We start from the raw sequence: 27,206 nt of genomic DNA, 5'->3' as shown, positions 1-27,206 counted from the left end.
GTGTCATGCTCTGACTCATCCATCTCTTTGTCCAGCATCTTCACACTGTATAATCTACTAGATAATTGGTCACTTAGTAGCCATCTTGGTTATCAGATCAGCTGTTGCAGTATGTGCTTGTGTTCAGGTAACCCTTATTTTTTTTTAATCATGGCTCCAAAACGTAAGAGCAGCGATGCTGGCAATTCAGATATTCCAGAAAGTTCTTGATTTAATAGGGATAGAAGAAAAAATCATATGCTAAGAGAAATGATAAGAATGAACCTTCTATTTGTGAATTGTGAACAAGGAAAAAGACATTCATGCTAGTTTTACTGTTGCATCTCAAACTGCAAAAATCCTGGCCACTGTTAGTGATAAGTGCTGCGTTAAGATGGAAAAAGCATGAACTTTGTGAATGAAAGACCATGAACAGAAAACGTCTTCTGATTGAGGACAGAAATCACTGAGTTGACAAGAAGGCTTCAGCAAGGGATCCCCCGAAACAAGTGACACCAAGCCATTTACGTCAAGTAAGTTTTCAGGAATAGGCACAAGAAGAGGAGTGACAATAGTACAGTAAGACATTTGAGAGAGAGACCACAGCATAACTTTTATTACAGCATATTGCCATAATTGTTCTATTTTATTATTACTTATGGTTGTTAATCTCTTACTGTGCCTAATTTATAAATTAAACTATCCTTGGTCTGTATGTTAGAAAAAACATAGTACATATTAGGGTCCAGTACCATCTGTGGTTTCAGGCATCCATGAATGGTCTTGGAACCATCCACTGTGAGTAAGTGGGGACCAAGATATGTTCAATCTCATTTTAATAAAAATGAATGTTTTGAAATGCTTTGTCTTTTTAGTTACATTCTCTTAACAAGGCACACATAAGCTGCAGAAAATTTCAATAAACTGAGATTGCTGCTACTAATCTGATGGATTATCTAGCATGAGATAGGTAATAATGTCAACCTGCGTACTAAATATTAATATAGCTCTTTCTAGAAATAAAATTGTGAATAGAATTCTGATATTTTCTCCTAATATTCTATTGTGTTGTTTCGCACACATTCAGGACCGAACACCTCATGTCGAAGATGGGTATGCTAGAATATGCCATTCTTTCTCCATATAATTATTGTGGATTCTTCCTGAAGTACAATATTCCTGATATGTGCATGTTATGATCATGTTTCCTTTTATTTTTCTCAACCTATTTTATGTTTTGTCTCAGACCTATACACCTGATTTATTTGCAATTTATAAAGTCTGTTTTTTAGTGTAATTAACACATGTATTCAATTTAATGTTATATAAGGCATTATGTTAGTGTGGTAGAACAGTGTTTTTCTTTTTTAACTTTAAGGTATACTAGAATCACTTGGAGATTTTTAAAAATGCAGATTCTGACTCATTATGTCTGGGATGGGGCCTGTGATTCTGCATTTATAATAAGCTCCTAGGTGACAGCAATAGTATTGGTCTATGAAACACACTCTGAACTTTATGGCTAGGATACAAAATGTGCACAGTCTGATCTCACCCTTAAGGGACTTATACTATAGTCAGGAATGAACATAGATCTGAGTAATTAAACACCCCGGATTTATGTCAGTGTGATATAGCTCTCCTTTTTTAGTGTTTGCATAGTCCCATTCTTCTCAAGGTCACTAAATTTTTCTTACCCTCTTGAGGCTTTTTCCATTTATGAATTTATATGTCATTCTATTGCTTTAAAATATGTTAATGTCTATTAATGTCTAATCACTTTCAGAAATTATATTGAAATTTGTACTAGTGAGTAAAAGCTGGTTAATTGCTCATAGTGAATTTTTCAAAAGGTGATGTATTATTAGGCGACACAAGCCAAAAAGCTGTCTCCAGTAGGAGAAGTTCTAAGGACTGGGAAAATGATGAAAAATAGATTATGAAATAGTTCTAGGAACTGGGACAAATCTGCTATGCAGTTCCACGTTTAAATACTCAGGAGCTTAGCCTCATAAAGTAAACATTTTCTGAATGAGCAGGACTATTGGCCTGATACACAAAGAACAAAGACTGTAAGAAAACAGTTCTGTTAACCTCGAAATGGACTCATGAAAGGATTAATCATCAGTGATAAATGTTTATGGTTCCCAAAGAGCTGAATGTGTTGTGCTATTTTGAGCAAATTCCATCCATCACTGTTGACTCATAATAGCTATTCATCTATTATGCTCACTGGTAAAGAACTGCCCCCAACAAGGTCAATTTTATGACTTGCTTGGCTTCAAATTGCCATAGTGGTTGTCACATCTTTGCTATCTCCAAACATCCTTCCCATCACCATAATTATCAACACACAAACATGCACACTCACCTCTTCTTCATTCTAAAGAGAAAAAGAGAAACGCAGAGTCATGGCTCTTTCTCTCCAGGTTTACCTGACAAATTTCACTGAGCGATTAAAATACAGGCTTTCAAGTCTAATCCATTATTGAACATTGGATGAGTACTGACTTTGTAAAAGCACTCACTTAGGTCCCTTGGGGAACACAAAGATGTATAAGACCTGGTTCCCATCTCCGTAGATAGAGCTTACATTCCAGTTTTTCTGATAACACATAGCTTTCTGAAAAAGTAACTACGAGCGATTGATCAAGTTTTCTTCACCTTTGTGTTTTCCTACCTGGGAAAATAACTGGCAACCAGTAGGTGACTAAAATGTGTAATGAAGAATGATAATTAAAAAAAGATATTCAGTGACAGTTTTAGGCAATAATGAAGAACTTTCACAGGACATGATATAGCTAATCTCAAAGTGAACTATGCAGACAATGATACAAGAAATACATTTCTCAAGCTGGGTCCACACGTTTGCTTCAAGAATATATATTTTTTAACTTTATAGATATATGACAGCCATATGGTTGAGAATTTATAGCTGGTTTCATGCTTATATGTATTTAACCAAAGTATAATTAAAATGACTTAAAGTAATATTAGGGATCCTCAGAAATAATATCCTTTCAATAAAAAATTATTCAATGTCATATATGGATCTCATTTGAATTCTCTTTCAAACAAACTGAAAAAAATATTTTAAAAACTTTATTTACTTTTAGAGAGAGGGGAAGGGAGGGAGAAAGTGGGGGAGAGAAACATCAATGTGAGAGAGAAACATCAATCAGTTGCCTCTTGTACATGCCTCAACTAGGGACCAAACCTGCAACCCACAACTCAGGTATGTGTCCTGGCCAGGGATTGAATTGGTAACCTTTCACCTTGCACCATGACTCCCAACCAAGTGAGCCATGCTGATTATGGCTACAAAATATTTTAAAAATCATTATAGAATAAGGGAAATCTAATAATTACTGGATATTTGATGATTTTAAGATTGTTATTTTTTAGGTGTGACTATTTTTTAAAGAATTCTTATTATTCAAAAATATATACTGAAATAGCTAAGAAACAGGGTGATAAAATGGCTGAGAATTGCTCTGAAATAATCTAGGGTGGGTTGCTAGTATGTGACATATAGGTCATTAGGCAGGAGAGTGGCCTAAAGAAGTCCATGTCCTAATCTACAGAAATTAAGGTAGTGGATAGAGTTAAGGTTGCTCACCAGTTGACCTTAAAATAAGGAGATTATTCTGGATTACAGAGAAGGAAAACTCTGACTCCAAAAAACCTCCGCTGCCTTGCGGCATACCTCTTCAGGGGAAAGGCTAAGGGAGTAAACCCCGACAGAAAATCTGGAGCCGGAGTCCCTAAGGCGGTTTGACGTTGTAGTCAACACCGGCAACTCCTGTGGCGCACCTGAAGCCAAGCTGTATTGACTCCGTCTTTCCCTTGGACCCTTCAGCTGCGAAGAGAGGGGGGGTCTGCTGCATGGGCAACAGCAGACCCTCCATATCACCCTGCCCAGGCTCTGTAGCTTCAGCTCCACTGGAGAGGACACTCCAGCGTCATCGCAAGATGTCGATTCAACACGGGAGGAGACAGATATCGTGTCACTCCCGAGTCGGACTGCACAGCCATTCTCGGCGGTGCAGATAGACTCTTAAGAAGCTACACCATCGTCTCTTGAGACGGACGGCTGCCGACGATTCTGGATTAACTATGAGGACCCCATGTAATCACAAAGGTCCTTATGTGAGGAGGAAGAAGGCAGAGGCAGAGTAAGAGTGATGAAAGATGAGGAAGACTTGACTGGTCATTGCTAGTTTAAAGACTGAAGAGAACCACAAACCACTAAGTTATTTTTACTTACTGCACCCATTTTTTGTAGTATTATTCTTATGTATTTTAAACCTAGATATGTTATAACCAACAAAATACAGTGTTTTAATATTTGTGTAAAATAATCTGTTGTCTTTTTTAAAAAAGCATTTCCAGGGCTCTTCATTTTTCCCTATAGAACTTTCTATCTGGTGTCAATGCCCTACAGTCTGAAAATTTTCCTTTAGCATTTATTGTAGGATAGGTCTGCTTGTAATGAACTGTCCCAATTTAGTTCTGTTTTATTTTGATTTTTGCTATTTTTAATTCTCCAAATATATACTGAGGACAAAATATGAGTAAGGCACTAAATAATTATCTGTTCTTTTTTCTTTATTCTCATCTGAGGACATGCTTATTGACTTTAGAGAGAGAAGCAGGGAGGGAGAGAAAGGGAAAGAAATATTCATGTAAGAGAAATATCAATTGGTTGCCTCTCGCATGCACCCTGACCAGGAAAAACCCACAACCCAGGCATGTCCCCTGACTGGGAATCCAATCAGTGGCCTTTTGCTTTGCAGAATGGCACCCAACCAACTGAACTACACTGGCCAGGGCTATCTAATGTATTCTTAATAAGGGAAGTTGTTGGTTTAAAACTGTAATTCTATTTTACAATACTCTGCTTTTAGTATAGACTGAACAATAGGTATCAGCAGCTAGATAGTATCAATTAAAATATTTAAAAGCCATCGAAGAAATGGAAGAAATTTAAGTAATTTCATGGAAAAGAAATGTAAGAAACAAAAAATCCCACTATTTAAGTTGTTACCATTATCAGTATCTTTATACTTAGACTGTGTTTTAGAATTATAACAATTGTTTTAGCAAATTTATTTTCAAAAGGAAGCATAGCTACTAGTTTAAGACTATAATGGCAGGTGATGGATTAAATGTTTTACAATTTTAAAGTTCCTCAAACAGGTTCATGTAAATAAGAGACAATCAAAAATTTCAAATTATGTATGTGTGAGAGAGACGGATAGAGAGAGACTGCTACTCCAAATGAATGGCTCAAAAATATTTTCCAGGTTAAGAAAGTTATTCTTTTAATTTATTTTTAGAGAGAGGGAAAGGGAGGGAGAAAGCGAGGATGAAAAACATCGATGTGAGAGAGAAACATCAATTGGCTGACTCTCCTATGTGCCCCAAGCAGGGACCGAAACCACAACCCAGACATGTGCCTTGACTGGGAATTGAACCGGCAACCTTTTGCTTTGCAGGGACAATGCCTAACCCACTGAGCCAGACTGGTCAGAGCTGTTTTTGTGTGTTCTTCTGGTTTTTTTTTTGTTGTTGTTGTTTGTTTTTTTAAATACATTTTTACAAATGTTTAGCTTTATCCCTTTGGAGTCACTGTAGAAAATAAACAACCATATATGTTATAGGAATGATTATCACTCTTGTGGGTCTAATTAGTTCTTTATTAAGTCATAAAGCCAAACCTGACACTATCTGCTATTTTATCTACTCAGATATATTCCAGTTTGAGGTAAAATGAAAAAGGTTTATAATGCAAAAGTTTTATGATATATCATCCCAAGAATGTTGGCTGATTGCCCCTGCAGAGAGATTTAGAAATGAAAAGTGACCAACCTAAAACTGTCTAATAAAATTATGACCTAAATTTATCAATATCCAATAATCATAGACACATGTTTATTTATTTACAAAAAAGTCTGTATTTTTTGGAATGATCTTTGAAATTTCCTCTGATTTTTATGATTATCCAGTTATCCATTCTGTTATTTTTGTAGCAAATATGTTGAAATTATAACTTATGTATAAAGACTGATCATGAGTATTCAAATGGATGTGCCCTCTGACACAGGGATAAATTATGCCACATAGTGACTAAAAATAGAATTACTCCAGAAAGTGATTTTGACATAAGACCTCATTTGTTTTCCAGAGGTCATTTCGGTCCTGGACTTTGGGGATGAGTTAAACAGCCCAGACCAGGGGAATGTGGAGGGTATTGCAGAGCGAGTTCATACTGAGTACATTCTGCAGTATCCAGGCAGATCATTTATTAGCAGGAACATTTGAAAAATCAGATCCTGCTTGTCAATCAACAGATATTTAACAAGACTCTCCTTTTTGCCTGACACTGTTGCAAATACTGTGGGAAATATAAAAATATCTGTAAGACAAATAGAGGACCTACAGTCATGCTGGAGAAACAATACAATTGTTAAGAACAATTAGATGCTAAATTTTATTGTAATATACTAATCATAGATTCACTAAAGAGAGACTCTGTGGACTAGAATAATTAATAAGGTTTTACCAAAGGAATCAAGGAATCAACTGAAGGCTTATTAACCTTGGTCTATTCTAGGTAGAATGATTATAAAGCAAAAAACAAACAACCAACCAAAAAGATTGTTTTGGTGGAAATGACATATTGATCTATGTAGGTCAGCTTAAGCCTATTAGGAATAGATAAATAAATTTACAGGATAAATTTTAAGATCTGATTTTTATTTCATTGAGATAAAACAGAAGCGGTGTTCAACAGATTAAATTCTGGTCTGTATTAGTTATTAGCTATTTCATTAGTATTCTATTGCATAACAAATCACCACCAATTTTGCAGCTTAAATCAGCACATATATATTTATTAACTCATAGTTTCTTCGGGTCAAGAGTCTGGGCATAGCCTAATTTGGGCCTCTGCTCAGAGCTTCAAAAGCCTACAGTCAAGATGTTGACCAGGCTGCATTCTTACCTGGAGGCTCAAGTAGGAAAAGAATCTGTTTCCACACTCTTTTAGGTTGTTGGCAGAAGTCTGGTCCTTGAAACTATCTGACTGAGAACTCCAGCTTTTTTATTTCTTTGTCCCGTCTTTCCTCCATTGCTCTCCCCTGCTCTGCCCACCATCAATCCCCATCCTGTAGTCCATGTCCATGGATCATTTACATTAGTTCCTTGACTAGACCCTTCCCCTTCTTTCCTCCCTTCTCCTTCTCCCTCTTCCCCTCTGGTCACTGTCAGTCTATTTCTTGTTTTCACACCACTGTTCTATTTTGCTTGTCTGTTTTGTTCATTAGCTTCCTGTATTAGGTGAGATCATATGGCATTTTTCTTTCACTGCCTGGCTTATTTTGCTAAGTATAATACTCTCCAGTTCCATCCATGTTGTCACAAATGATAGAAATTCCTTCTTTCTTTCTGCTGCATAGAATTCCATCATGTAAATATAACAGTTTTTTGATCCATTCATCCACTGATGGGCACTTAGGCTGTTTTCAGCATTTGGCTATAGTAAATAGTGCTGCTATGAACATAAGGGTGCATAGGTTCTTCTGAATTGGAGTTTCAGTGTTCTTGGAGTATAGTCCTAGCAGTGGAATCACAGGATCAAAAGGCAGATCCATTTTTAGTTTTTTGAGGAACTTCCATACTGTTTTCCACAGTGGCTGCACCAGTCTGCATTCCCACCAACAGTGCACTAGTGTTCCCTCATCCTCGCTAGTATTTGTTTGTTGATTTGTTGATGATGGCCATTCTGCCTGGTGTGAGATGGTATCTCATTGTGGTTTTAATTTGCATCTCTCTGATGGCTAGTGATGCTGAGCATTCTTTCATGTGCCTGTGGACCCCCTGTATATCTTCTTTGGAAAAGTGTCTGTTCAGGTCCTTTGTCCATTTTTTAATTAGATTGCCTGCCTTCTTGGTGTTGAGTTGTATAAGTTCTTTATATATTTTAGAGATCAAACCCTTATTCAAGGTGTCATTGGCAAATATGTTTTTCCATATGGTTGGTTCCCTTTTCATTTTGATTATGTTTTCTTTAACAGAACAGGAACTTTTTAGTTTGATGTAGTCCCATTTGTTTATTCTTTCCTTTATTTCCCTTGCCCTGGGAGATATATTGGCAAAAATATTGCTGCATGGGATATCTGAGATTTTACTGCCTATGTTTTCCTATAGGACTTTTATGGTGTCATGACTTATATTTAAGTCTTTTATCCATCTTGAGTTTATTCTGGTGTAAGGTGTAAGTTGGTGGTCTAATTTCATTTTTGTTTTCATGTCCCTGTCCAGTTCTCCCAGCACCATTTACTGAACAGGCTATTTTCATTCCATTTTATGCTCCTTCACCCTTCGTCAAATATTAATTGACCATAAAGACCTGAGTTTATTTATGGGTTCTCCATTCTGTTCCATTGATCTATATACCTGTTCTTATGCCAGTACCAGACTGTTTTGATTACCATGGCCTTGTAGTATAGTTTGATATCAGGTACTGTGATTCCTCCTAATTTGTTCTTCTTTCTTAAGATTGCTGAGCCTATTTAGGGTTGTGAACCAACACTCCCCACTACCCATGCCACCTACAACTGGATAGCTTGTATCAATAGGAGTAGCTGTAGCTACTTTCTTGTAGCTTATGTTGTAGAACAAGGGGTGAGCTCTACTCCTTCACCAAATTCCCAGACTAGCTAAAATTGTTCAGGGCTCAGCTAGAGAAGGGAGTTCATTAAATAGAATATTAGCAAGTCACACCAAGGATTCTACTCGCAAAATCACAAAATCACAGCATTGCAGCCCATAAGAAGTTTATTGTGCCTTCAAGACACTACAACATTGACTCCTCTCCCAGAGGAGTATATTTCAGAGACAGAACCATCCTCCAGATGAGTTGCTCACTTGTCATTTTCATAGGCAGCTGGGTTCTTCCTCCTGGATTTCTCAAACTCCCGGGTCCCCCATGTGTAGACAAGATTTTTAAAAAACCGCTACAAATGGCGGCGCGATGAGAAGGATGGATGCCTGAATGCAGCGCAGCACCTTGAGGATGCCCTTGCTGAAGCGGTGCAGGGGTGCATGCTGCTTTTCATCCATTACAAGGTACAGGTGATCGCATGCCGCACCCCTGAAAGCTTTCCAAACTCGTGGCCCCTAGTAGCTGTGGAGCCTGCAGTACCGAGGGTGGGCTCAGTCCTGGGACAGTCCGCCCCACACCCAGAAAAGGCCCACCCCAATGCTCCTCATCTTTCCCAGCCCAGGTGGAATCCCCCACCCCACCCCAGGGGCCGCCAGAACCGAAGCAATGGACTGCACTCCCAAATGAGGGTCACCTCGCCCTTCATTGTCACCTCCTCTTTCCCATTTTCAAACATTAAATTGTCTGCTATTGTTAACATTTCTTAACTGATTTTCTTTGTCTGTTTATTATGAAAAAATGAAGTGTTTTGGCAGGAGATAGGATGGGAGTGAACCATAGAACAGGGTTGGGAGCTGAAGAGGGCATCCTGAAACAAACTTACACTGGCAGGGAACATTCAGGGATGTGACAAATAGGTTTCCCACAAAGCAAAAGACAACTACAAGGAACCATCCTGGTTTTGCTATCTTCTTCAGCTACAATTAAAAGTAATAAAATCAAGTCTTGCAGACACCGCCACCACTCCGGATATTCCCGCAACCAGCCATGGTCAATACCACCGTGTTTTTCTACATCGCTGCCCACGGCGAGCCCTTGGGCCGCGTCTCCTTCAAGCTGTTTGCAGACAAAGTTCCAAAGACAGCAGAAAACTTTCGTGCTCTGAGCACTGGGAAGAAAGGATTTGGTTATAAAGTTTCCTGCTTTCACAGAATTATTTCGGGATTTATGTGCCAGGGTGGGGACTTCACATGCCACAATGGCACAGGCGGCAAGTCCATCTACTGGGAGAAATTCAATGATGAGAATTTCATCCTGAAGCACATAGGTCCTGGCATCTTGTCCATGGCGAATGCTGGACCCAACACAAACGGTTCCCAGTTCGTCACCTGCAAGGCCAAGACCAAGTGGCTGGATAACGAGTATGTGGTCTTCGGCTGGGTGAAAGACGGCATGGGTGTTGTGACAGCCATGGAACGCTATGGGTCCAGGAATGGCAAGAGCAGCAAGGAGATCACCATTACTGACTGGAAAACTCTAATAAATTTGACTTGGGTCTTATGTTAACCACCAGACCATCCCTTCTGTAGCTCAGGGGAGCACCCCTTCACCCCTATCTGCTTGGAATGTTCTGTAATCTTCGTGCTCTCACCGCCATTCATTGGGTTCCATATTCTCCTTACCCCTTCCAAGTCTAGCTGGATTGCAGAGTTAAGTTTACGATTATGAAATAAAAACTAAACAACAAAAAAGTAATAAAGTCAAAAGTTAACTTTTATTACATATGTAACATCATAGAAATTTCAAAACTAACTAATAAATATTTTTCATAGAAAATTATATTTGATTTAATAGTTTAAAATAATCCCCTCCCCAAAGTCTGACATTCTAATATCAGAGTTGGTGCCACATAGAAGCATTCTGTAAGTGCACATGTGTATGGGTGTGTACTTGTGTAATAGGTCAAACTAAAGTGATAACGTACCCCTATCTCCACCTAAAGGGCCAAGTTTTAGGGGAAGTGACATTTTACTAGTCTTCCTTTCTTCTTCCTTCTCAGCCTCAAATGATGATGAAGATAAAGATAATGATGTCAACAATACCTACAACAGTCTTTAATGTGTATCAAGCATTATTCTATGTGCTTTGCTCATGTTTCATTTAATCCTTAAAATAGCTTGTGGGTTGAGTATTGTTATTAAACCCATTTTCATGAAACTAGCAAAAAGTGCTATGTAACTTGCCCAAGCTGAAATCATTTTTAAGCAGTGTCAGAACTTTACCCTCAGGATAAATATTGTAACCTCTCAGCCAACTGGGAATTTTATTTCCAGTTAAGATCTTCACAAGAGACAAAAACAAACAAAAAACAAAAACACCTAATAACAAAGGGTTTGAATTAGTAAAAATAAACCTAATTTAGATTTTGAGACTGTATTAAATGTTCCACTTATCATTAATTTGGAACAATGAGCAAAATTAAAAAAATTATCATAATAAAAAGAGATAAGGTTAAAAGTAGAGAGACAGAGAGCAAGAGCTAGAGGATTTCTGGGTGCCCCTCCTGTCGCCTAGCTGTCAGCCTCTCTGGCTCTGTCATATCAGTTCCAGGAGCCTTCATCATGCCACAATAAATTTCATGATTTAAAGCCCTCTTTCAGCTGCACATTCTTCTTCAGATAACAGCCCGTTTCACTGCTCCCCTTGCCAGAAAAAATTTACCTAAAGAGCTGCCTGTGCTTACTATCACTGCTTCCTTGACTTCCCTTCCATCTCACTCTAGTCAGGTTTCTTGTCCAACATTCCACATGACTGCTTTTGCCCAAGTCACTGGTGATGTCCTTGTCATCATCAACAGATATCTCTAGTTCTTATCTTACTATCCCTCTCAACATCATCTAACAAAGTTGGTTATCTTTTTCTTCATGAAACACTGATCCCTGTCTTTGCAGCATCATCATTGAGTGACTAACCTTCCTTGTTGGCCTCCCTTTCTCAGTCTCTTTTCCTGGCTTCTCCTGCATGAACAAACTCGAATCAAGCTTGTTCTCTTTATCAGATGACTATCCCAGTACCTGGCCCATGAGAGTGCTCAATAAATATTTGCTAGGTTGATGAATGAATAAATTAATAAATGAAGTGTTACAGAAGTGCATAGGTAGGAAAGCTTACTTTTGCTTGGGGCAGTTGAAAAGTTTTTCTAAAGAAGGTATAAATTTACCTGTATTGAGAGATGAGTAGAGATTTGCCTGGTGAACAAATAAGGCACAAATTTCCAGAAATTAGTGTTTTTACAAAATTAATATAACGTGTCATTTCCAGGAAGATATAGGGTAAATGTACTATTCCAAAAGAAGAAAGTAAACTGAAAAAAAAAATTGCAATTCAAAAGATCCAACACAATGAGAGGGAAAGGAAATCCTCTGAACAATGGGTAAGGAAGATGCTGTGATGATGGCTGGGCAGAAGACCCAAAGATGAGCAGTCCAGACTGGATCAGGAGAGAAGAGCACTCCAAGGAGACAAATCTGATGAATGTACAGTATTCCCTCACTTATCACGGGTATTATGTTCTAGACCCCCGTGACAGATAAAAATCTGCAAAGTAGGAACCTTACATTTATTTTAGTATTTATATATATTTTAAGGCTTTATAAACCCTTCCCACACACTTATAAACCATTTCCAGTCCCTTATTAACCTTTTCCACACTTTTACAAACACTGCTTATGTTCTTAAACATATTCTACACTTTTAAACCTACGTAACTTTAACAGCATATGTATACAGTACCGCAAAATCCTGCGATATAGCAAAAAATCCATGATAAATAATTAAATACAATATTTTTTAAAATCCCGCGATACAGTGAGGCCACGATAAGTGAACCGCGATATAGAGAGGGACTGCTGTACTTCTGTTAGATAAACTGAGTGTGACAGATGCATAGAAATACAGGTTAATTAAAGAGGGATGATTATTAAATGTAGGTGAAATTAAGTTACACAAAGAAAGCATCATGGTCTAGGTGTAGGTAGTGTTTACATAGTCATAATAATGCAAATACTATGTGTTTAAAATTATTAGAAGGATGAAAGGGAATAGTCTGTGCTTAGGGAAGAAATAAGCACAAAAAGGAGTTAAGTTCTCATGTCCTACAAAGAAAATTCAATAAATAATGGCTAAAACTTAAAAATTATTAACTAGCATTATAGATGTATTATTTAGAGATGAGTTTAATGCTAAAAGAAAAAAACCCAGATAGTTGAAAATGGTTGTCTTTATGGAAGAGGATGAAGGGAGAGAGAGGTCAAGTGATTATTGCTTTTCATAATAAAACATGTAAAAATATTGCCATTAAAATTTAAATACATTAAAAATAATTAAATTAGGCAAAAAAGAAGTTAAATAGTGGTATTAAAATAAACAATTTAGTCTTTAACACTGATTTCTCAGTATTCGTGCCAAAACCCTTGCTTGCTTCAATGTGGGAAAGTTTTAAAAAGAATTAGTGGAAAGTTTGCAGGCTTTGTATTTAATTAATCTTTATAAAAATATCATATATCAATTGATATAATTTCAGAAGGTGGTGATATGACCATAGGCAGTCTTAATTGGGAGGATATGGTACCTGGGTCATAATAAATGGCAGTGGGAGAATATTAGGGCTATTTTCAATAGTCTCTTAGTGGTAAATTCAGAGGCCACATTCTTAGTCCAATCTAGTTTATAATAAACATCTATTGTGGGTTAAAGTCAAGCTTGTTGTAGGAAAATGTGTTTTCTTTTACTGAAAGTCCCTTGAGAAAAATCATTCTTTCTCTGAGGAACTCTGTAATTTCATAGCTCTTATGTTACAGAATTCATTTTTAATGAGGAAAAAGTCATCCAGTAGAAGTGACCTATTAAATAGTTATAACATACCTAGAAAACTGTGTCTGGTGCTATTATAAAAGTGTTGACACAGGGCAATAGAAATGCAGACCAAAGACTATAGGCCCACAGACTCAGATTTAAACAACTGCTCCCAATATAGGTTTGTGCTTAGGCAGAAGATAATTTTCCTGTAGCCTATTTATTTCTGTGGGGTTTAGCTGTGGAGGTGAAATAAATTAGGATACAGAAAATTATTCTATGGAAAAAATTTTGCCTGGGTGGGTTTCTCCAGAGATGACACCCATTTCTAGAATGGTTGTCTTCTTTTGTTGCATCCTAGGAGCCTTCTAGTTGCTCCCTTAAGAATTTTAAAACATGATTATTTGAAGAAAGATCCTTGTGTTTCATCCAGTCTTGTCAATCTTTCCTTGAGCGAGGGACAGTAGCACAAGAACTCGTGGTGGATTGAATGGTGCCTGCCCCCCCGCCCCCCAAATATGTCCACCTGGAACTTGTGAATGTGACCTTATTTGGGAAAATGATCTTAAGAGTGATAATTAAGTTAAGGATGTCAAGATGAGATCATTCTGGATTCAGGTGGGCCTGAAATCCAATGACAAATGCCCTTGTAGGATTTGAGAAGGGGAGGAGACACACAGGGGAGAAGGTCATGTGATGATAGAGGTAGAGATTGGAGTAATGTACACACAAGCCAGGAAACACCAAGGACTGGTGGCAGCCACCAGAAGCTAAAGGAGTGGCATGCAACAGATTCTTCCATAGAGCCAGTCTGTGGTAATTTCTTACAGCAGCCATAGGAGATTAAAACAAGGCTGCCCTAGCTTATTCCCAGCAGAGCCCCCACCCAGCTAGGTCCACCCTCTCCCTGCTCCCTGTTCAGTTCTCTTCAAGAGAGAGTATTGTCAGCAAACAGGTAACACCTATCTAAATAGCTATGTGCTGCAAGAATGCTTTGCATTTTTAACCATTCTTTTAATTTGACAAAGGTTATTAATTTAATACACATTAGTTGAAGAGATCGCTTCCTCCAAGGAAGCCGGGTTTGAGGGAAGCTGCAGCTGAGGGACTGGCTGTCCATCATCATTGGGCAGACCAGTAATGCTCATTCAACTATTGTTTCTTTTTCTTTAAAAAAAATTTTTTTTCACTAATAGTGTATCATGGATCTAAGATGTTTCAGGAACCATAGGAGTATAAGAGGTTGAGTCAGATGTAATTCCTGTCTTCAGCATTTAAGTTTTGTAGAGGAGGAAGACACAGTGTTAACCTTCAGGGCAGAATGGGATTGATGTTATCAAGGGCAAATAAGATTCTGTAGGAAAAATCTTTTCTGATGAAGGTCATTGCAGGGCTGCTTTGTGAAAGGTGTTTATTTTTTTAATTTTTTTTCTGTTTTATTAACTTCAGCTGATTTGTTAAGAGCCAGATTATTCACCATTTTTACTGAAAAACCTCCTATGACTCCCTGATGCTGGCTTCCCAGTGTTCTGTGACCTAAGGTGTTGAGATTTCTCTGTTACAGTAATTAGCTCATCTAATCATGAGGGTTTGTTTGCACATGTCACTTCCCTCACTAGACTGTGACCAAATTTTGAGTCTGTATGTGATTATTTTTTATTGCACAGTGCCTGACACAACTTCTACACTAACAATTAAATGAGTGCATGTTAGCAGAGATGATTGGAGGACTGGACAATCCAGAGGGAAAGAATGGCAGGACCAGAGGTGCAGAGTATGAGAGAAGAAATAGTTGTTTATATTGATTATTGTCTCCTTTACAATTTTGCTGGAGGCTGATCTCACTTAAAGATATATCATTAAGAATGCCTTTTGGCTGCAGGTAACAGAAGCCCAACCACAGTGGTTCATAAAACAGAAGGATTTTTTCCTTCTTAAATGAGAATCTAGATATAGGCATCCAAGGGTTGAGTCATAATGTCACAATCTCCCTTCCTCTTTATTTCACCATCTTTTCCTCAGAATTACTGGTTTAGCTCAGTGGATTGAGCGTCGGCCTGCGAGCTAAGTGTCGCTGGTTCGATCTTCCAGTCAGGGTACATCAGAGAAGGAAAACTCTGACTCCAAAAAACCTCCGCTGCCTTGCGGCATACCTCTTCAGGGGAAAGGCTAAGGGAGTAAACCCCAACAGAAAATCCGGAGCCGGAGTCCCTAAGGCGGTTTGACGTTGTAGTCAACACCGGCAACTCCTGCGGCGCACCTGAACCCAAGCTGTATCGACTGTCTTTCCCTTGGACCCTTCAGCTGCGAAGAGAGGGGGGGTCTGCTGCATGGGCAACAGCAGACCCTCCATATTACCCTGCCCAGGCTCTGTAGCTTCAGCGTCATCGCAAGATGTCGATTCAACACGGGAGGAGACAGATACCATGTCACTCCCGAGTCGGACTGCACAGCCATTCTCGGCGGTGCAGATAGACTCTAAAGAAGCTACACCATCGTCTCTCGAGACGGACGGCTGCCGACGACTTTATAGTCACAATTCAGCTTCATACCATGCTCTAGGCAGACTAGAGAAGCAAACTAGGCAACAGGAAGGAAAAATCACGTCCTTGTCAAAAATAAAAATAAAAAAATAAAAAAATAAATTCCTGTAAATTCCCGACAGATTTCTGCCTATATGTCATTCATCAAAACTGTACATGTGGCCACTTCTAGTTGCAAGGTGTAAAAACAAGGCGCATTATAAATATTTCTCTTACAAGTGATATGCTTCTTGAGATGATGCTTTAGCATCATGAAAGCTTATCTAAATAATTGTAAATGTAATGTCAAATTATGTTTTGAACAGCATTGACCACCCTACTCAGCAATAATGTCATGTTTGATTTCTCTGATTCTCTTTATAGAATGTGTACTGTGGATTTTCTTCTAAGATGCTATTTAGTACATATTTTTGGGTGAAAGGAAATATTGGTTGCACTAGTTCCCCTAAATTGGAGCCTATAAATGAGAAGCTGTTTCAGTAACTGTCAGAACAGTAGGTGGCTTAACATCCAGTTTCAAAATGCTTATGTTCAAATCCCATCTCTAATACTTATCAAAAATGTGAATTCAGGCTAGTTTGTTTTTTTAAAAATTTAATCTTTATTGTATTTTTTCTCCATTAGTATTTAGTCACCACACAATTGTCCATGTCCATGAGTCTTTTTTCCTTTCTGTTCAATCCCTCCACCCCCTAAACTCCTCCATCCCACTAGCTGTTATCTGCATTCCATCTATGGGTCTGTCTCTGTTTTGCTTATTAGGTTAGTTTGTTCATTAGATTCCACATATGAGTGAAATCATACTGTATTTGTCTTTCCCTGACAGTCTTATTTCACTCAGCTTTATGGTCTCTAGGTCCATCCATAATATTACAAAGGGCAACATTTTATTTTCTTATGGCTGAGTAGAATTCTATTTTGTAAATACCCCATAGTTTTATCCACTCATCTATTGATGGACACTTAGGCTGCTTCCATATATTGACAATTGTAAATAATGCTGCAATGAACATAGGGGTGCTTATATTGTTTAAAATTAGTGTTTTGGATTTCTTCAGTTGTGTTCCCAGAAGTGGGGTCACTGGGTCAAAAGGCAGATCCATCTTTAAATTTTTGACACTTCTCCATGTGCTTTCCACAGTGGCTGCACCAGGCTGCCTTCCCACCAACAGTGCAAGAGGGTTCCCCTGTCTCCACATCCTTGTCAGCACTTGTTTGTTGATTTACTGATGACATCCATGCTGACAGGTGTGAGGTGATACCTAATTGTGGTTTTAATTTGCATTTCTCTGATGGTTAGTGATGTTGAGCACATTTTCATATGTCTATTGACCATCTGTGTGTCCTCTATGGAGAAGTGTCTGTTTAGATCTTTTGCTCATTTTTTTCCAAAGACTTTATTTATTTAATTTTTAGAGAGAGGAGAAGGGAAGGAGAAAGAGGGAGAGAAACATCAATGTGTGCTTGCCTCTCACATGCCCCCAAATGGAGACCTGACCCACAACCTAGGCATGTCCCTGACTGGGAATCGAACTGGCAACCCTTTGGTTTTCAAGCCAGCACTTGATCAACTGAGGCACACCAGCTAGGGCCCTTTGACCACTTTTTAACTGCATTGTTTGCTTTTTCAGTATTGAGTTTTATAAGTTCTTAATACATTTTGGATACTAACCAAAATTTATCAGATGTATTCAACAAATATGTTCTCCCATTCTATGGGTTGTCTTTTTATTTGTTGCTGATTTCCTTGCTTTGCAAAACCTTTTTAGTTTAATATAGTCCCATTTGTTTATTTATCTATTTTTAAAGTATATTTTATTGATTATGCTGTTACAGTTGTCCTAATTTTTCCCCTTTGTGCCCCTCAGTCCAGTACCCCCATTCACTCAAGCAATCCCACCTCCCTTAGTTTGTGTCTATGGGTCATCTATATAAGTTCTTTGGCTTCACTCTTTCCTATACTATTCTTAACATCACCCTATTTTGTACCTACCAATTGTGCTTCTTAATCCCTGCACAATTTCCCCATTTCTCCCCCAGCTCTCTCCAAGCTGGTAACCCTCCAAATAATCCTCATGCCTATGATTCTGTTCCTCTTCTTGTTGTTTACTTAGTTTGCTTTTGCTTTTATTTTTTTAGGTTCTGTTTTTGATAATTGTGAGTCGTCATTTTAATGTTCCTGGTTTTGATGGCTTTTTCTTAAATAAGTCCCTTTAATATTTTATATCCTAAGGGCTGGGTGATGAAGAACTCCTTTAGCTTTACATTGTCTGGGAAGCACTTCATCTGACCTTCCATTCTAAATGATAGCTTTGCTGAATAATCTTGGTTGTAGGTCCTTACTTTCCATCACATTGAATATTTCTTGCCAGTTCCTTCTTGCCTACAAAGTTTCTTTTGAGAAATCAGCTGAGAGTCTTAAATGAACCCCTTTGTAGGTAACTATCTTCTTGTCTCTTGTTGCTTTTAAGATTCTCTCTTTATCTTTAAACTTTGGCATTTTAATGATGATATGTCTTGGTGTGGTCCTCTTTGGGTCTAGCTTGTTTGATACTCTCTCTGTTTCCTAGACTTGTATGTCTATTTCCTTCACCCAATATGGGTAGTTTTCCTTCATCATTTTTTCATGTAAGTTTTTAATTTCTTGCTCTTCCTCTTCTTCTGGCACCCCTGTGGTTTGGATGTTTGCACATTTAAAGTTGTCCCAAGGGTTCCTAAGCCTTTCCTCATTTTTCCCAATTCTTGTTTCTTTGTTTGTACTGGGTGACTATTTCTGTCATATGTTCCAAATCATTGATATGAACTCCAGTTTCCTTGCCTTCACCAGTGGGTTTGGGTGAATTTTCCTTTATTTCACTTAGCTTAGCTTTCACTTCTTCCCTTCTGGATTTGCCATACTCAGGCATATCTGTCAAGTCTTTGAACATCTTTATCAGCAGTGTTTTGAACTCTGCATCCAGTTTTCCCACTGGAACTTTGATCTGCTCCCTCTTTTGGGTCACACTTTTCTGTCTCTTCAACTTGACAGCTTCCTGTGTTTGCTTCTGTGTCTTAGGTAGAGCTGTTGACCATTACATTGTAAAAGGCGGAATCTTAGGTATTCATTAGTGTACAGTGATCCATTTCATCATGTTTAGGTGTTGCATGTAGGGGAGGGGTCTGAGAAGAAACAATACCATTTGTTCAGCGCTTTCCCCTTTTTCAGACACTTCTCCCACTTTCCATATTGGTTGGTGCCCCTCTAGTTGTTGCTTGGTGATGGTTCCCAGAGTTGGTGGGTCTGTGGATATTCTAGGACTACTGGGACCCTCTAAGCTAATAGATTCTTTTGAGAGAAAAGCAGTTTCTTTCTCTGCTCCAACCCCCACTGATTTTCAGAGTTTAAAGCAAGGAGGCTTTATTTTCCCCAGTGCTGGAACTATAAGCTGCATGGTCTGGTCTGGTGCTAGGAATGCTCCCCAGGTGTCCCTCCCTACCTTTTTAAAAAATGTGACTGCACTTTCTGCCAGCTGACTCCAGCTGCTGCCATTGCCACCACCACCACACTCTGTCCTCTCTGCTGCAGCTCTGCCCCTCCTATCTGTCCGGATGAGTATTTCTTCTTTATACCTTTGTTTGTTGGACTTCCATGCAGCTCTATTTTTTTTAAACTTCTGGTTGTCTCCAGTTTTGAAGTAGTTGTATTCCTTCTTAGTTGTGGAGGGAGACTCAGCGTGTCTACCTACACCTCCATCTTGGCTGAAAGTGACGTTAGATTATTTATTGAGCACCTTCTTGTTTTGTTTTGTTTTGGGGGTGTGTGGGTAGGCCTGTAATGCTATGAATTTCCCTCATAGGATTGCTCTCCCAGGGTCCCACATATTTTGGATTCTTGTGTCCTTATTTTCATTTGTTTCAAGGTATATTTTGATTTTTTTATTGATCTTGTTGTTGATCTATTTGTTGTTTAATAAGATGTTATTAAGTTTTTATGTCTTTGCATGTTTTTCGGTGTTCTTCTTGTGATTTATTTCTAGTTTCATAGCATTTCGGTTAGAGAAGATGCTTGGTCTGGTTCCAATCTTCTAAAATTTATTGAGACTTGTCTTGTGTCCTAACATGTGGTCTATTCTAGAAAATGTTCCATGTACACTTGAAATGTTTATTCTGCTGCTTTGAGGTGAAATGCTCATAAGATAGCAATTAAATCCACTTGATCTAATGTGTAGTTTAAGGCTTCAGTCTCCTTGTTGTCTCAAAGATCTATTCATTGAAGTCATTGGGGTGTTAAAATCCCCAAATATGAGTGTGTTTCTCTCAATCTCTCCTTTTATGTCCATCAATATTTGCTTTACATATTTAGGTGATCCTATGTTGGGTGCATAAATGTTTACTAGAGTTATGTCCTCTTGTTGGATTGTTCCCTTTATCATTATGTAATGTCTTTCTTTGTCTCTTACTATAGCCTTGGTTTTCAAGTCTATTTTGTCAGATATAAATACTGCTACCCCAGCTTTTTTTTTCTTTTCATTTGCATGAAATATCTTTTTCTAGCCCTTTAATTTTAGTCAGCGTGTATTTTTTTTTTTTAATCTGAGATGGATCTCTTAGAGGCAACATATATATGGTTCTTGTTTCCTTATCCATTCAGTTACCCTCTGTCTTTTGGTCAGAGTACTTAAGCTATTTACATTTAAGGTGGTTATTGATAGATACTTATGTGATGCCATTTTATTGTTACTTTTTCTCTCTTTTCTTCCCCTTTTCTCTTTTTCTTCATCTTAAAGCAAGCTCTTTAACATTTGTTGTGTACTGGTTTGGTGTTAACAAAGTCCTTTAGCTTTTCTTACCCAGAAAACTCCTTATTTCTTTCTTGACTTTAAATGATAACCTTGCTGAGTAAATAACCTTGGTAGTAGGTCTTTGCTTTTCATCACCTTGAATATTTCATGCCACTTTCTTCTGACCTGAAATGTTTTTGTTAAGTAACCAAATGACAGTCTATGATTCAGATATTGGCACGTTTAAAGTTGTCCCAGAGGTTCCTAAGCCTCTCCTCATTTTTTTCAATTCTTGTTTTCTCATTTTGTACTGGTTGACTGTTTTTTTCTTCCTTATGTTCCAAATCATTGATTGCAAATCAGGTTTCCTTCCCTTCACCATTGGTTTTGTGTGGCTTTTCCTTCGTTTTATTTAGCAGTTTTCACTTCTTCCCTGATGCTTTGCCATACTTAAGCATATCTGTCAAACCTGTAAGCATCTTTGTTACCAGTGTTTTGAACTCTGTGTCTGTTAGATTGGCTGTCTCCTCATCTGTTAGGTTGGCTATCTCCTCATCGCTTAGTTCTCCCACTGGCACCTTTATCCGCTCCCTGTTTTGGACCATATCTCTCTGTCTCCTCATCTTGACAGGGCCCTGTTTTGCCTCTCTGTCTTAGGTAGAGCTGTCATTCCTGTTACATTGTAAGGGGCGGAGCCTTAGGTATTTTTCAGTGCAGGGAGATCCGGTACACCACGTTGTGGCACTGTATGTGGGGGAGGAGTCTGAAAGGAACAATGCTGCTTGCTCAGCACTTGCCCCTTTTCTAGGCACTTCTCCCACTTCCATATCAGACCAGTGCCTCACTAGCTGTTGCTCTGGCCATCGTTCCCAGAGTGGGTGAGTCTGCAGAAGTTCTAGGACCATGGGGGCCTTTTAAACAAGCAGAATCTGCTAAGAGGCTGGCAGTTTCTTCCTCCACCCCAATCCCTTCTAGTTTGCACAGTCAAAAGCAGCAGGGCTTTATTTTCCTTGGCACTGGAGCCATGAGCTGTATGATCTGGTCTGGTGCTGGGAACGCTCCCCAGGTGTCCCTCCTGACTTTTCAAAATGTGTGACTGCACTTTCTGCCGGCCTGCTGCTGCTGCTGCTGCTGCTGCTGCTGCCACCACCATGCCATGTCCTGTCTGTCCCAGCTCTACCCCTCCTACCTGTCTGGATGAGTATTTCTTCTTTACAGTATTCCCTCACTTATTGCGGGTATTACATTCTAGACAACCCCGCGATAGGTGAAAATTCTCGAAATAGGAACCTTATATTTATTTTACTATCTATATATATTTTAAGGCTTTATAAACTCTTCCCACACACTTATAAACCATTCTCAGTCCATTATTAACCTTTCCCACTCCCTTATTAACCTTTTCCACACTATTATAAACACTACTTGTGTTCTTAACTATATTCTACACATCTTAAAGCTACGTAACTTTAACAACATATGTATATAGTACCGCAAAATCCCGCAATATAGCAAAAAAATATGCGATAAATAATTAAATATAATATTTTTTAAAATCCCGTGATACAGTGAGGCCACGATAAGTGAACTGTGATACAGAGAGGGACTACTGTATATCTTTGTTGGATTTCCATGCAGCTCGATTTTCTGGAACTTCTGGTTGTCTCTAGTTTTGAGATAGTTGTATTCCTTCATAGCTGTGGAGGGAGATGCAGCATGTCTGTCTAGGCCTCCATCTTGGCTGGAAGTTGGGGTCTCTTTATCTTCCCATTTTGGCTGCTTCTTTCTATTTTCTGCATTAGATGTTAAACTACTCAGCTGCTCAACTAATCTGTTGTTAATCTAATCAATCTGTAATCAGCAATCCAGTTTAATCACTACAGGGCATGGCAGAATAATTTCTGCAGGCAAAGCTATGACTTCCAGTTAGGCCAATGCTACTGGAGAGGAGTGCTTTGCCTGAGGATGACTTCTGCAGTATGGGGAATGACTCAGCAAAGGGATCCTGGTAGTTGTTCCTTCAGTTCTCTCCCCAGAGCCACCAGCCCCAGACTCTTCACAATGTCTCCAGTACACTCTGCCCTCTCTCTGCTGGAGCCAAGGGTAAGTGGCTGCAAATGAAATTTTTTTGTGTTTGGCCTGCAAGATGCTCTTTGAGTCTCTAGCAGTCTCTTCCTGGCAGACAGAAACCCCACTGATCTTCACAGCTGGATATTACCTGGGTTCCTTCTGGTTCTGATTCTGTAGACTTGGGAGCCCACCTTGAGGTTTAGACCCCATACTTCTCAGGGGGAACCCCCTGGCCACTGAAATATCCCTCCAGAATTTCAGCTGCCACCTATGGGAGCCTAGCCAGCCCTCTTGCACCTCCTCTGCACTGCCTATCAGTATTGTTGTGGTGAAGTGTTTTCTTCTGTCTGTCCTTGGTTATAAAGCTTCTCTCCACTTAGTGTTCAGTTGATTATTCTGGATGACTTCTCTCTAATTTGGTAATTCCAGATTTGTCCTCCACCATTTTGGATCTCAAAACCTTAGGCGAGTTTCTTAACCTCTCTGTGCCTGATTTTTATCATTGTACTTGAAGGAATTAAAAGTACTCATGTCATTATGTTGTTATAAAGTTAAAACCAGAACAACTGGCACATCAGAAGTGCTGTGTATGTTTTAGCCTTATAGATGTAGTCTTTATTGTCAGAAAATCTGGCAACAGACATGGTTAGTTTATAGAGGTACTTGACTCCTGCAAATCTCAGCCATTCTGTGGAAGCAAAGCTACCTCTCATGCTCGTTCTGTAAAGGTGTCAATTTCTGCCTCAGGATATGCTCCGGGCTCACTAGAATAGAGGTTTTCATGCAGTTTTCTGAAGGTAAATTTAGAGAAATTTTCATGTAAAAAGGACATAAGAATCATGTCAATTGATTAGTTGAAATACACCACTGAAAGATTCCAAGTACCTGATTCTTGCTTTCAAAGTTGGAGGCATAGATTTAGACACCTATAACATTTAGGAAATTTTTCAGTTATAAATATCAGAACACCCAGTGGCTTTGTCAGTTATCATCTTTCATTGTAATCAACAGTCTGGAGGTAAGGTAGTTCCAAGTTAGGGTGGAGACTTAACAGGGTATCGAGGTACCAGTATGTTATGTCTTTCTGCTTTGCTGTTACGAGCATATTGGCTTTCACGTGTTTTATTATATTGATAACAAGGCTCCTGAAGCTGTAAGCATCATCCTCACCATTGGCATTTCAAGCAAGAATGAAAAGGGACAAGTTAGGGGAAAGTGTTTCTTTCTTATATGGGAGGTGTTATGGACTAAGTTGTGTTCCCTCCAAATTACTGTGTTGTCATTTTAACTGCCAATGTGATTTTATTTGGAGATGGAAATTCTAGTAAGTAATTAAGGTTAAATGAGATTATAAGAATGGGACTTATATATGGAATCTAATGAACCAAATAAACAAAATAGAAACAGACTCATAGATACAGAGAACAGACTGACAGCTGTCAGAAGATAGGGGGGTTGAAGTGTTAGGTGAAGTAGGTGAAAAGATTGAGGAAAAAAACTCATAGAAACAGACAACAATATGGTGATTACCAGTGGGAAATGTGGGTGGAGGCAGGTAGAAGAGAGTAAAGATGGGATAATGGTGGCAGAAGAAGACTTGATTTGGGGTGGTGAATACATGATACAATACATAAATGATGTATTATAGAATTGTACACCTGAAACCTATATAATTTTATTAACCAGTCACCCCAATAAATTTAATAAAAATTAAAAAAAAAAGAAAATGGAAACAAGGCAAAAGCAAAGTAAACCTTCTGAAAGCAATGGGATTCTCATGTGATAGAACTGGAAGCCTCATTAAAGAAGAAGAGATCGCTCCATTTCTCTCTCCACTCTGTGAGAATACAGTGGAAATATGGCCAACTGCAAGCTAAGACCAGAAGGAAAGCCAGCCAACAAATGATATTAGACTTTCAACCCCCAGAACTGTGAGAAGTTTCTGTTATTTAAGCCACCCAGTATAGGACATTTTGTTATGGAAGCCCAAGATGACTAATACAGAAGGAAAAAGTTTGCTAGAAACCTCCTAATAAATTTTTCTTTACATTAAATTTATTTTTCTTTTACATTAAAAAAAAAGTTAGAGTACCTTTATTAAAGCTGGGAATAGTGAAACAAAGGAAGGGCTAACGGTAGTAGAAGAAGCAACAGGAGAGACCTTACATGGGGCTGCTGTGGTTCTCTAGAGACATTATAGGAAAGAAGTGAGCCATGATGGAGCTGCTGTTCACTCACCGAAAAGTCCAAGAAAGGGGTGCCTTGGAGAGAGGTTCAGTGGGGTAAGCCTGGGACCAGCTGCCACTGCCCAGTGCTCCCTGGTTGCAAGCCTTGTGGGGACTGTTAGAATTTAGGAGAGAACAGTAAAAATGCACACCCGAGAGGGAAGAAAGACATGGACATGCTCCATAGAGAGCCTGCCTCCTTTACATTTAATTGCAGGAAAAATGTTATAGATAGCTTCATGCAATGTTGGGAAAGTATACAGCAAAATTCAGTGAGATATGCATGCTTTGCTTATAAGTCATGATGGATCATGTGTGGTTCAACAAGTTATCATTCCTCACAAAACTAATGTTCTGTTTAAGAAGGAAGGATGGCAATAGCTGTTAGACAGGCAAATAACCTTCCAGAACCTGGAACAGTTAGAGAACTATACAGAGAAATTATATCCAATTGATAAAATTGTGTATCTTAGGTGTATTAAGAATAATAGAGGCAAATAGATCCTATGGAAATACAGAGAAGACAACATGCAGTATATAAGACTGGTGTGCTAGAGATTCTTGCTCATCTTCAAATGTACCTGTGAATTCCAACCATATGTGCATAGTTTATCTTGTATTCTCAATAGATGCTGCATCCATCATCTTAGTAGTATGAGCCAGAATCCTGAGGTCATCCTTGGCCTCTCCCTCATCTTCTATGTACAATCTGTCACCAAATTATGATGAGTCTATTCCAATATTGTTTGTATAATATACATCTCTTCATTCTCCAAACTACTCACACCACCTTAAATAAGGGTCTTCCTTATACTTTACCTTTATTATAGACTTCCCAATGTCTAATGTTTTCTTTTTCAGTACAATCTCCATGCTCTAGCCAGTGTTCAACATGAATCTGATCATTCCCACTTAGCATGTTTCCATCATTCCTCAGGCCCTTCTGAATAAAACCCAATGATCCTTATCTTCTTATCTTATTCTACTCTATTTTTTCCTTCTCACTTCTTCATTGCTGCTTGCTGATTGTCCAGTCATTCAGATCTACTTGTATTTGTTTCAATATGTTCAGTGTTCTCAGATTCTATCCATAGCTCATGCTGTTCTCTCAGTCACCCAGCTTTTTATTTGCTAAACTCTTATCTATTCTTTAAGATTTATCTCACATGTCATCTGATTCTTTAGATAGTGTTAGGCCCCTTTAGACTTTGTTTTCCTGTTTTCAGTGATAACTCTTGACCAAATCCTTTATTATAGAAAAGGAAGAGTTTTTTTTTTTTTTGAGAACCTATTATGTGCCAGACATTAGGTTTTGCATTTTACAGAATATCTCATTTAATGCACACACCATTACACTATAAGAATTATTACAAATAAATCCCATTTAGCACATAGTTATCCCATTTGATATGGGAAAGCTAACTGAATCTGGACTATATGGGATCTGTAGAGCAAAGTGCCTTAGGAATGCTTTTCCTAATATCATATATTGGCAATCACCATTTGCTTCTTTTCAAATCAGAAGTTGTGACATATCTCTAGGAATAATTTCTGCAGACTACCATACAAACAATTGTTGGTCACTTCCTCCCAGGCTATTTAAGATGACCTTCATGTCAAAGGACCTCCATCAACCCCTGAATGACTGTTAAGCTTTACCGTTAGCTACTACCATCAATTTTATGAAGGTGCTCACATACCATAAAATGTGGTCACATACCATAAAACTCTGCCTTAGCATCTTGCAGCATCAACACTTACCAATTTGCTTGCTGTTCATCAGTGATTAAGTGTTCACACTGCTCAACAAAACATAAAATGGCAGAAAGAAATATGTCAGAGAAAGCTAATAAATTGGCTTGGAGCATATAATATTGCTTACTTTGTGTGCTGGTTGATGGGTCATGAGGAAATATGTATTAATTTTACTGCTCAGTGGAGTAACAAATACATTCTCTTTAAATATATGAAACTACTCAGGAAAAAAAAAAAAAGCCTGTAACCAGAATTATACAGGACAAAACTGGACAAGGAATGTTGTGCTTCCAGTAGAGAAAACTGAGTCAGAGAGACTTAGAACTGGCCCACGGCACTCTCTTAGCAATCC

The 27,206-nt window shown here is 38.5% G+C and overlaps 2 pseudogenes; one reads left to right on the top strand and one right to left on the bottom strand.

The window, feature by feature from the left end:
- Nucleotides 1-8,906: 8,906 nt before the first annotated feature.
- LOC150021493 (cytochrome b-c1 complex subunit 8 pseudogene) lies at nucleotides 8,907-9,353 on the bottom strand (annotated as a pseudogene).
- A 341-nt stretch (nucleotides 9,354-9,694) lies between these two features.
- On the top strand, nucleotides 9,695-10,213 carry LOC150021492 (peptidyl-prolyl cis-trans isomerase A pseudogene; annotated as a pseudogene).
- Nucleotides 10,214-27,206: the final 16,993 nt, after the last annotated feature.

This window comes from Furipterus horrens, unplaced genomic scaffold, assembly GCF_987537825.1.
Source record: "Furipterus horrens unplaced genomic scaffold, mFurHor1.1.pri manual_scaffold_1, whole genome shotgun sequence".
Taxonomy (NCBI): domain Eukaryota; kingdom Metazoa; phylum Chordata; class Mammalia; order Chiroptera; family Furipteridae; genus Furipterus; species Furipterus horrens.
The sequence above is the reverse complement of the archived record's forward strand: the minus strand, read 5'-3'. Positions and strand labels throughout refer to the sequence as shown.